Genomic DNA, 12,176 nt, shown 5'->3' with positions numbered 1-12,176 from the left:
AACACAGATTGATCGGAGATTAGTCGATTGAACTTCGATCGATCCAACAGGTGAAAACCTGCAAAAATCTTCGAATGATACACAAAGAGGTGATTTTTTAGAGATTCAAAAAATTTTCTAAGTTTAGAACACAGATCGATCGAAATGGAAACTGGATCGATTGAGAAAAACTTGGATCGATCTGATGAAAAGCTCGAACGATACATAGAGAGCTGAAATATGCAGAGATTTTTCGCACAATTGAACTGAGAGATGAGAGTATACAGAGATGATGTTCGATCGATCGAACTTGCTTTTGTGATCGATCGAATAGACACTAAATGTCTAATTCGAAGATGAAAGTGCAGGCATTCCCTATCAAAGTCCCAAACAATGTTTATGATCCCAGAATATATCTAGACGACGCAAGGAAATGAAAGTAAAAATAGAAATGAGGGAGGAATAGGGTTGAAAACCCTACGAACCATTAGTGTTTAACGTCTCTAGCAAGACATTAGGCTCTTTTAGCCCGGATAAAAAATCTTGTTATACATCCCCTCCTTAATGGGGCAGAAAGAACTTTAAACCCCACCCAACAAACTATTCCCTAGAGAACTTATTGGATTTGAATCAAAAGGAATTGACGGTCCTTGATCAAAGCAATTCTTGGGCTTCCATGCCCTTGCAGCACTTGGTTTGAATACAAGATCTTTTGAAGCATTTTTGGAAAGCAAACTATTGGAAGTTTCAACATCAAGTAAAGACTCAAATTTTTCAAATTCATTTTCAATGCATTTTTCAACAACACAAACCTCTTCGTGCTTGTCCATGGAATTGGGGGTTAGATTGAATATGTTCAACTTCACCTTCATATACCCAAATGAAATTTTCATTATCTCCGTCCCACAATTTATGTTGGCATTAGCGGTTGCCAATAAGGGATGGCCAAGGATAACATGAATTTGGCTCTTGGGATTTGCAACCGGTTCTGTGTCTATGACTACGAAATCGACCGGGAAGAAGAATTTATCAATTTTGATCAACACATCCTCAATGATACCTCGGGGCTTTTTGATGGATCGGTCGGCTAGTTGCAAAACTATAGACGTCGGTTTTAGGTCTCCTAAGCCCAATTGAACATATATTGAATATAGGAGAAGATTCACACTTGCTTCCAAATCAAGAAGAGCCCGATTAATAACATGGTCACCAATAATGCAAGAAGTAGTGGGTGAACCGGGGTCTTTGAATTTTGGAAGTGTGTTATGTTGTAAAATGGAGCTTACTCGCTCGGTCAAAACAACCCTTTTTGGTGCTTAGCTCGTGTTCTTCCTCTTTAGGGTGCAAAGATCTTTCAAGAATTTGGCATATACAAGAATTTGTCTAATTGCATCCAAGAAAGGAAGATTAATCTTCACTTGCCTAAACATTTCAATGATTTCATTCACTTTGCCTTGTTGTTTTTCAAGAGAATTCGATCCTTTTAAGGCATCCGAAAATGGAGCCTTTAGCTCAAAAACTTTTTCAAAATTTTTTTTCAACACATTGTCAACACATGAATTTTTCAAATATTTTCTCAAATCTTTCTCAACATGTAATGACCTGGTCATTTTCCTTCCTTTCTTTTTTCGGAAAATCTTTTTTTCGTCTTTTCCTTATTTTGTCCTTTAGTCATTTTTCCATTTTTCCTTGCATAACCTCACTTTTTGTGCTCGGATTTGATTCCGGCTTGGCATGCATCCATGATATTTTATTTTCATGATATCTACATTTTTACTTTTGTAGAAAAACATATTAAATGTTTACTTTTCTTATAAAGGGCATGAAAGCATGATTTTTGGTAATTACGCTAAACTTGAGGGGTTTTAGTGTAATTAAGTAAAGTAATTATTTTTCATCTTAGGGACCATTTTGTAATTTTATTTGGAAGATATTTTAAAAAAGGACTTGTTTGCAATTTCAGGAAAAATGTGACAAGTGTCACATTCCTAAGGTGCCACTTGTTAGTTTTGTGGTAGAACCACTTGGAGGCTTAATCTCTTGACACATGGAGGGTGGAGATTCACCTATTTGTTGGCCTAGGATATGTGCACTTGTTGGCATGGATGGTTGACAAGTGTAGGTTCAATATTAAGTATTGGAAGCTTACTTAGATTCATGACAAGTGTAGGACTCACCTTTAGTCTTGCATTAGTGTGTGTATATGAGGTAGTGTAAGAAAACCTAGTAAGTGGAGAATCCCACCATTTTAACTTAGGATTTTCACATTTAGTTCATACATCTCTTTCCTCTTAAGAACCCTAATCTAGCCACCATTGGAGAAAAGCTTGACTATTAGCTTTGACTTCATTTTTGGTGTCCTTCCACTCACTTTAGATTTATAACCTTGGAACACTTTATCTTCCTCTCATTCTCCTCTATAAACCCTTGTTTAATTTTCCAATTTTAAGCTTGGTTGCCTTGGATTATAGAGATACTATTTTCTATTGAGGTAGGGGGTGTTATAATTTAATTTTCCAAGTGATTTAATTGATCTTGAAATGGTATACAAATTGTATGCATGTCTTATGTTAATTTAGGAAACAAATGACTAATGGCAGTTTGCATATGATTCATTTTAGACTTGATAAATGGTATGGCCATGACTTGATCTTTATTGTATATTAATTTGGCATGATTTAAATAAGCTTTTAAATCTAGAGAATTAATTAATTTAAATTGATTTAAATTCTACTTAATTGCACCATGCTTAAATTCCATTTTTGACTTGATATATGTCATGTCTATGAGTTACTACTTGTTATATATTTAATTGGAATCATTTGGACAACTCTTGAAATCTAGAGAAATTATTTAATTAGTTTCATTAATTTCTATCTTATTGTTCTAATGATTTAGTCATTCAATTCATGGAACTTGTTGTGTTTATCACATATCATGACTTGTTGCTCTGTTTGTTGATTTTGGAAACTTGGGATATTATCAAGAACTTGACTTAGTTAGGACTTGGTTCTAGTACAGGAGATAGAGAGCTCCCTACACTATAGTGCGCACTAGGGGAAAGTACCCAAGGGTTAATAGCCCTAAAGTGATCCCAAGAGTACGGTTTTAATCCGGACAATATCCAAGTATCCACTTTGGTTTGATTTCGCGTTTAAATTCCAAGTTGTTAACTTTGTGAATTTGCATCTCATTATGCTATGTTGAAAGTTTTAATGTCACTTTAATAGCATGGATTGAATTATATTAAATGCAAACCTTGTAATAAGTTGAACTTATGTATGCTCATTCCTTACGAGTAAACTTGTTTACTTACCCCGAAGTTACCGAGTGTTTTTCAAGGAAAGAAGCAATATTGTGGGATGCACAACAATATTAGACTTGCTAGACTACTTAGAGTATTTTTGCTATGTTAGAATATGCACTTGTTAGCATATCACACTTTGTTTTGGTTATTATGTTAAAAACTTGTATTTATTGTTCAAGACATGTAATGTGCACTTAAGTGCACATTTTGATACTCTTTGGATGTGTGTGTAATGAGGCCAATGGCCAAATATGTTTAACTTAACACTTGTAGTCATTTGGTGCCATCCTTTGCTTTAAAAATGTTTATAAACCAACCTTGAAGGTTTGGCATATGAAATTCTTGTAATGGACATGTATAAGGCTATAAGTGGTTTAATACATTCATTTAGTCATTTCAAGGTTGTTGGCATGTTCACATACTCAAAATCTCATTGAAAATCAGTTTTAAACTTTCATTTTTGAACCAAATCATCATAGGATTCAAAGCATGGGTTGAACCTTAACACCTTTGGCATATAGCAGGCCTTATAGCAGCTTTTCGAGTTGTTTCAGTCAACCGAAACTCCATTTCAGTCGACCGATGGCAAATAGAACCATTAACGCACAATAATTCATCATTCCAGTAGCCAATTCTACTGTTCAAGGCCTATTTTGGTCGACCAAAACTTTATTTCGGTCGATCGAAACTTTATTTCGGTCTACCGAAACAACCAGCACTCAAATTCATGTTTTCAGCAAAATTTTTGGTCATTTTGGTTGACTGAAACTCCATTTCGGTCGACCTAAATAGCTTTCATATGCACAGCTTCCAGATTTTGTTTCAGCATTGGTCTCCCAACTTCAAAGGATCATAACTTCTTCGTTTCTAATCCAAATGGGGTGATTCTTGAGCCTAAACTCAAGGATTTTGAGTAAGATTTCCAATGGTACCAATCCCATTCTTAGATTCCAAAAATAGTGAGAGATATGTATATTTTAGTGAAGTACTGTCAGTTTTCACTTAAACCGGGAAAGGGCATTTTGCGGGATTCTTGGCCAATGTTCTTAGAACCTCTTGAAATGTTGGAAAATGATTATATTAGGTTGTATACACCTTATTTGACTTGTTTAGAGTCAAGTTCCTCCTTTTTTTATGAGTTGACCATTTTGCCCTTAGTTAGCGGAAATTGCTCGTTTTGTCCCTAGTTTCCTCTTTTGCTCTCCTTAACTTCTGTGACTTCATGGAATGTCACATTGATGTCTTAGAGATGGTTTATATCTCAAAGGATTATAGTTTATCTTCCGCTTCCGCATTCTAGATCCGTTAACAGGTCAATCCTCGATTAATCACTTACCCACCGGGTTTAATAAAAACCCGGGTCGTTACACAACAAAAGATTCTTTCACATGCAATGAAGGAGGAATAAAATGTGAAACGGGATGGGTGTTAACTTTTGGGTGCACCAATTCACTCTCTTCATTTTGCATACCAACTTGATTGTCTAAAATTCTTCCATTTCTCAAGCTTATCACCGCATTGACATGTTCAATTATATGACCTTCCGAAAATAAATTGGTCTCCACAACAAATTGTTGCTTGGGTGGTGGATTCAATGTCATTTTCCCTTTTTCCCTAACTTTCAATTTACTAGCTATTTGCCCAACTTGGGTTTCTAGCTTTGCAATGGATTGGGAATGAGAATGAAGTAATTGGGTGTTTGCCTCCAATGTACCCAAAGCGGGACTCCTAGAATTTCCTTGAGAATAGGATAATTGATTAGGGAAATGAGAATTTGTAAATTGGGTTCCATGTGGTGCTTGGTATGATGATCTATAATTATGGGAACCTTGGCTTTGCATTGGGGGCGGAACATACTTGCCTTGAAAACCACTTTGGGGAGGGTTTGACCCTTCCCCTTGGCTTTTCCAAGAGAAGTTTGGATGGTTCCTCCACCCGGGATTATAATGTGTACCATAGGGATTATTCCTTTGGTTGACAAATGCGGCATTCACTTGTTCATGGTTCTCACTTTGCACATATCCATGGGGACAATTGGAAGTAGAATGTAAGACACTAGAACAAGTCATGTAAGTTTCATTGGAATTATGATGAGAATGGTTAGGGGAGGAAGACACTTGATTCACCGAATTTTGGTTAATAAAAAATTAATCAAACCTTTGAGATAAAGACTTGGCTTCGGCGGTGATGCCATTGGAATTGTCAACTTGATACAAGCTGACATTCTTCCTTTTACGTATGTTTCTACCATTTTTGGAAGATAAGGATTGATGCATTGAATTCTCACTCATGCTCTCATAAAGATGCCATACATTATCCTCATGCCTATCAAGATATAAACCACCCATAGGAGCATCTACCATTCCTTTATGATCATCCGACACTTTCAAAGAAAAATTGCACCAATTGCCATTTAGGAATGTCGTGATGTGGACACTTCCTAAGTAAGTCATTAAGGCGCTCGCATGCCTCATGAAACAATTTCCCTTCCCCTTGAGAAAACTCTTGAATTGAGGTTCTCATTGCATTGGTCTTTGAAACCGAATAATACTTTTTCAAGAACTCTCATTGCATTTCTGCCAAAGTAGTTATCGAGAAAGGCCTAAGATTGTTGAACCAATATTTTACCTTATCTTTAAGGGTGAAAGGAAAGAGTTTTAATTGCAAAACCTCTTCCGGCATGTCCGTGTATTTCACAGTGGAACACGCTTCAAGAAACTCATCTAAATGCTTGTAATGTTCTTCACTTGGAAGTCCATGATAATTGGGAAGCATTTGAATAGTTTGTGGTTTAATTTCATAGTGATGTGCTCTAAATGAAGGCAATTGAATGTATGTAAGTGCATTATATTCATTTGGCACATAATGATCTCTCAAAGCAAGAGGAGGATTCATAACCGGTGGCGTTACACGAGCACCTTGATTGCCTTGAATAATGGGAGGTTGTGGTGGAACAAAATTTGGCCGAGGCATTTCCAATGGAACATGGCCTTGTTGTTGTTGTGGAATGAAAGGCCTTAGCATGCCTAATGATACTTGGATGTTTTCATGATGGTGCACATTAGGGTGGAGGATACTGTGTTGGTCAATGTGACCAAGGTTCTCCACATGGTCCTCATTGATGTCTTCCATCGATGAAATGGAATGACGAGAACTACCCCTTCCCCTAGGATTGCGAACAATGGATTTAAGATTTAAATTAAGTGGGACAAGAATTGTAACGACCCGGTCATTTTCCTCCCTTTCCTTTTTTTTGAAATTTTACGGATAAATTTTTTCCGTTTAATTTTCTTTTCTGAGTTCAGTTTCTCGTCTCATAGTGTCCTTGAGTACTCGAAAATAGTTCTGAGACTCTTGTATTTGGATTGAGAACTTTCTTCGAGGACCGAGTCATTTTCACTTTTCGGACACTATGCATTATTTTGTCCTTTTCCCTATTCTGTCTTATCTCCGTTTGTCACTTTTTGGCAAAACCTCACCTTTCATGCTCGGAGTTGGTTTTTGACTTTACGTATCTTTATCCTTAGTGGTTTCCACGAAATACGTATCTTTACTTTTACAATAAAGTACTCTGGTTGCTCTCACTGTCCATAGGGGTATGGATGCATAGTTATTTGGAATTATTTTCTTTTCTTGGGGTGTTTTTCGTAAATATCTTTTGAAGATATTTTATTTCAGGGGTTTTTAAGAAAATATTTTTGGAAGATATTTTCATTCTGGATCATTAGTGCAGTTAACCCTTTTTGCAGGGGTCATTGTGCAATGAAAGAAAGTTATTACAAAAATACCTCGTCTGGAGCCTGGATCCTCGTACGGGATTCATTTTCACATTTTGTCGAGTCATGTACTCTTATAATTCCATTCTGGTCGTTTTTCTCCAGTTTCAGAGTTTCTGGACCCTGTTGCCGCCAAACTTGTTCGGGGCATATCTCTCTGTTCAGGACTCGGTTTTCGACGTTGTTTCTTCTATTATTCATATTTTCTTATTTTGAATCTTTTTCGTTCACAGAGTTTCACTATTTGAGCCCGTTTGCTCAAAATCCATTTTTCCGGACCCGGCGAGGCCCTTTCGGGGCACTTTTAGGGTTTTTCTATAAATAGGGGACTTAAAGAAGAAAAATTAGATTTTTCTCTTCTTCTTCCTCTCTTGGCCGGTAGCCATGGATGCCCATGGAGCTTCCACCTTCTCTCTCCTCCTTTGATCCACTTTTCCTTAGTGAAAAGTCTTCGGCCTTAACGTTTATTGTTCCTCTCGACGTGCTCTACCTTTCACCCTTAATTGAATCCATTTCTGACCATTTCTTGAGTTCGGGTTTGAAGTCAAGTTGTGATTTTCATGGGGCTTCCTTGGGATTCTTGTTCATCGTGTTGTCCCCGACAAAACCCTTCGGTATCGTTGGATTCGGAGCACTTTTTTTTCGGTGGGGATTTGAGATTTTCATCTCAACTTGAGGTAGGGGGTGTTATAGTTTATGATTCTTGTTATATAGCATGTTATTGATGCTTATACAACATGTATGCTTGCTTTTGTTCAAGATCTAGAAATTTATTTAAATTTGATTTAAATTCTACTTAATTGTACCATGCTTGTTTTCCATTTTTGACTTGATATATGGCATGGCCATGACTTAATCCTTGACATATATTAATCTTGGATCATTTGAACAACTTTTGAAATCTGGATATTTACTTAATTTTAAATTAATTAAATTCCACATGATGTTATCTTGCTCACCTTGTAAAATTGATGTGATATTTGCAATCACCATGGAATGGACATTCATATATATTATTTTGAGAATTTTTGGACAACTTTGCTTTTTGGAGAAATTAATTAATTAGGTTAATTAATTTCTACTTAGTATTCTAATGAATTACACTTGTATTTCATGGGGCTTTTGCCTATTTATCATGTATCATGACTTGTTGCAACTTAGTTTCATTAATGTGGTTAATGAACTTGCACCCTTACATTGGAATGATTTAATTGTTCAAGAGTTGTTAAACCAATAAGTAAATTATTAATCTTATACTTGTGGTATATTTACATCATTAGATTCCTTGTGTTTTAAATCATAGTTTGTAGTTTATGTAGATGCATACTACAATTTCTTGACATTTCACATGCCATTATAGTGATAACTTAGGGCATGACTTGTGTGTTCTAAAATCTTGGTTGTGCATGGAATGTGGTTTAATGCATTACTTGTATCTTGATACACTCTTGGTTGCACAACTTGTTGATTTTGGAACTTGGGATATCAATCAAGAATTAACATGGCTAGGACTTGGTTCTAGTACGGGAGATATTGAAAGCTCCTTATCTTATAGTGCGCACTAGGGGAAGGTACCCATGGGTTAGTAGCCCTAAAGTGATCCCAAGAGTATGGTTTTAATCCGGGCGATATCCGAGTTTCCACATTGGTTGATTTCACTCTTTAAATTTCAAGTTGCTATTCCTTGAAGATTTAAACTTGTCGTGCATGTGAAATGCCCCAATCTTGTTTCATTGCATAGATATTATGCCTTATATTTGATTTCGTGTATTAAACTTTTCGTGTCATGTGAAATGATCCAACTTACTTAAATTACATAGATATCATGCATTATCCTTGATTTCAGGCTTGTCCTAGTCGTGTTAATTGAATTATTTCAATCTTGTTAACTTTCTTAGTTTTCTCGTTTCATGTTACTTTGTGCTATCATGACTTAGGAATGATCCTAAACGTGTAACTTGACTTAGATTCTAGGTGGCATGGACCATATGTAATGATTTATATCAACATACAAAACCTTTAAACCCTTATATTTCAAGTGTTATCTCTTGAAGATCTAAGAACCTTGTCGTGTTATATGGAGTATTTCCTGCCTTGTTTAATTGCATAGACATTATGCTTTATCATGGATTTCACTCCTTAAGTTTCAATTATCCATTCCTTGAAGACTTAAGAACCTCTTGTGTTATATGAAATGCCCCAATCTTGTTTATTTGCATAGATATTATGTCTTGTTCTTGATTTCTTGTATAACTCCTATCGTGTTAATGTCCCAATCATGTAAATGCATTGATAATGTGATTCTTGTATTCTAGTATCTTCTTGTCGTGTTGAATGAATATTTCCAAATCTTGCTTAATTGTATTGATAATGCAATTCATGTTGATCTATATTCAAGTATCTTTCCTATCGTGTTCTTTGGATTATCCCAAACTTGATTCATTTCATATATGTATATATATCATGATTCTTGTTGACATTGCTCTATGGTAGCTTAGGATGTTCCCTGAGTCGAACCTTTGACATAGACATTAGGTGGCATGACCCTTTTGAATCGTTTCATGCTAGTCTAAAAATCTGAAAGAAATCGAGTCGGTGCATGCTCATTCTCTACGAGTAAACTTGTTTACTCACCCCAAAGTTACTGGGGGGCTGTTTCAGGTACGAAGACTTGGTTCGTGATGTTCATCATTGCTTGGATGATTGTAAACTTGAGGGTTTTAAATTCTTGTAAAGGTTGGCTTGAAATGGTATTTGTAGCTTTTTTTTTTTTTTTTTTTTTTTTTTTTTTTTTTGTAAAAATGAGTATATTTGATTCTAAACATGTAATGTGTACATAAATACACTCTTTACAATATATTTGACATGTATGAGATGAGGCCGGAGACCAATATCATGTATCTTGTATCCTATATAACTTTTGATTTCATAAAATATTGAGAAAATATTGAAAAATGTTAAGTCATTACTTCATAACTTTTGCATCGGGTGTGGGAATTCCATTTTTTATTCTTTCATAGGGTCTCATTAATCATGTTTGAAGTGTGGCCAAGGGCCAAACGGTAATTTGAAATCATTTGTCAATTTTGGTTTTCATTTTTCCCATTTCAAGTTCATTTTTGCCTTTTTGCCCGTTGGGGGGTCGAATTTTGCATCGGTGGTTTTTTTAAGCCATGGACCATTGTAGCCCATCTAAATAGGTAAGTTACGTTTATGTGCATGGTCGTTTCAAGAAAAACCTCATCCTTGGTGATTTGAGCTTCCTATGGACTTATTTCGAATTTTTATTGCATAATATGATCTAGGGGCATTCTTGACTTTTCACATCGATTTCATTTTCTTCTTTTGACATGGTCGCTTAGAAAATGTGATTTTAGGGGAGGTTTCTTTTTCGTGTTTTTTCATAAAATGTCATCTTGGTATCGAAAATCCATCGCAAAGTTTAGCTTTCTATTTTTCACCGTAGTAGCTTTTTGGACCTTCATGACCTGATTTCATGGAGGGGCATTTTGGGCCATTTATAGTGAGTTTTTTTTTTCACTTTCTCCAAGACTCACATAGAAAACTCAATTTTGAGGTGGGTTTCTTCTTTGTGTTTTTCCAAAAAAATGTCATCTAGGCCCTCAAAATCTCATTTTTTTCGGGAAAAATCCCTATTGCCAGGTTTTTGCTGAGTTTTAGTTCAAGTGTGCGAACGATAGACTCCTCATAACCGGTTAGATGTGCTTGGGCAGTGTAGTGGTCAAGATTTTTTGCCTCCTAACCGGTTAGGAAGGTCTCTTAACTGGTTAGATGGTCTTGGGTTGGCACCTTTTGACTGTTTTGCCCCTTCTTCTTCCGTTAGTCATATCTCCCTCGTCCGGACTCCAAATCAAGTGAACTTTTTTTTGAACTTGATTAATTTTTCGTCTTCTATCCAATGGTATACTCAGTTGCACCCAGATATTCATAGATAATTGCCAGTTTACCCTTTTATCCTTAAGTGTTCATTTTCTTTGTCTTGTCGTTTCTCCTTCGTTCGGACTCCGAATCATGCGATTCTTGAATCCATCTTGATTGATTTTTCGTTGTCTTTCCAATGGTGTGCTCGGTGGTACCCAATTTTACCTTGGAAATGACCATTTTTCCCCTAGGTTTATTTTTGTCCATTTTTGAATCATCGTTTCCGCATTTGTTTTCTTTGGATTCCATGACCTCATTAGGGTCACATCGGTGTCTTAGGGATGTGTTGTGTCTCTTGAGACCACTATTTTATTTTTTGCTTCCGCATCTCGGATCCGGTTCGGGTCATCATAGGACACATTGGGTTGAAAAATCCAGAGTCGTTACAAGAATTGGATTCATTGATCTACGACTGATCGGTTGGTCAATTAACATCAACCTTCGCAATAGCACGAATCATTGTAAAATAGGGCTATTGGTCGGGTAAGTCGAACCACTGGGACTGCGCTAGTCTATGGCAACCTAAGAGTCTAGATTACTTTTAGAATGATGAGGGGGTATATAGAGTTTTGTTGGTTTGTCACTTAGTCACTAGAATTGAAATGTGCTTAAAGAAATAAATGCAAGGAATTTAAGAAGAAGAAGTCTAGAAAAGGAGGTCTAGGGAAGTGAATTCACCACCAATCCTATAAACATACTAAATTTCTATTAACTTGGGAAACAATTTCACTACATGGCAATGATATGTAGTAATACTAGATTGCTACATTATCCTCAAGAAAATCATAGGATCAAGATTTAAGTATAATCCCTCAAAGAGCCACATGCTAGAACTACCTAGATTAGGTGTAGCCATAACATGCTCACTAAGCTAGGGACCATCAAACCCCTTAATCACTATGGTAATAGCACATGAAGTCAAGATACAAGATTAATCCATCAAAAGGAAGTCTTAAGCTATGGATTAACAAATTTCTCATACAACATGCCTTTAAACCCATTTCACAATTTCATTTCCATTCTCACTATGAAGATGCAAGTTATATAATCATGAGAGGATAAAATCTAAGACAAGATAAGAACTCAACATGATCATTTATAGGCATTGAAATCCATTACAACAAGTGTAAGTGCTCTAAATCATGAAACTACCATGTACATGAATCATTCCC

Source organism: Cornus florida, unplaced genomic scaffold (assembly GCF_030987335.1).
Source record: "Cornus florida cultivar Cherokee Brave unplaced genomic scaffold, ASM3098733v1 CherokeeBrave_3.0.0_Hap2_Chr06, whole genome shotgun sequence".
Classification (NCBI taxonomy): Eukaryota; Viridiplantae; Streptophyta; class Magnoliopsida; order Cornales; family Cornaceae; genus Cornus; species Cornus florida.
The sequence above is the reverse complement of the archived record's forward strand: the minus strand, read 5'-3'. Positions refer to the sequence as shown.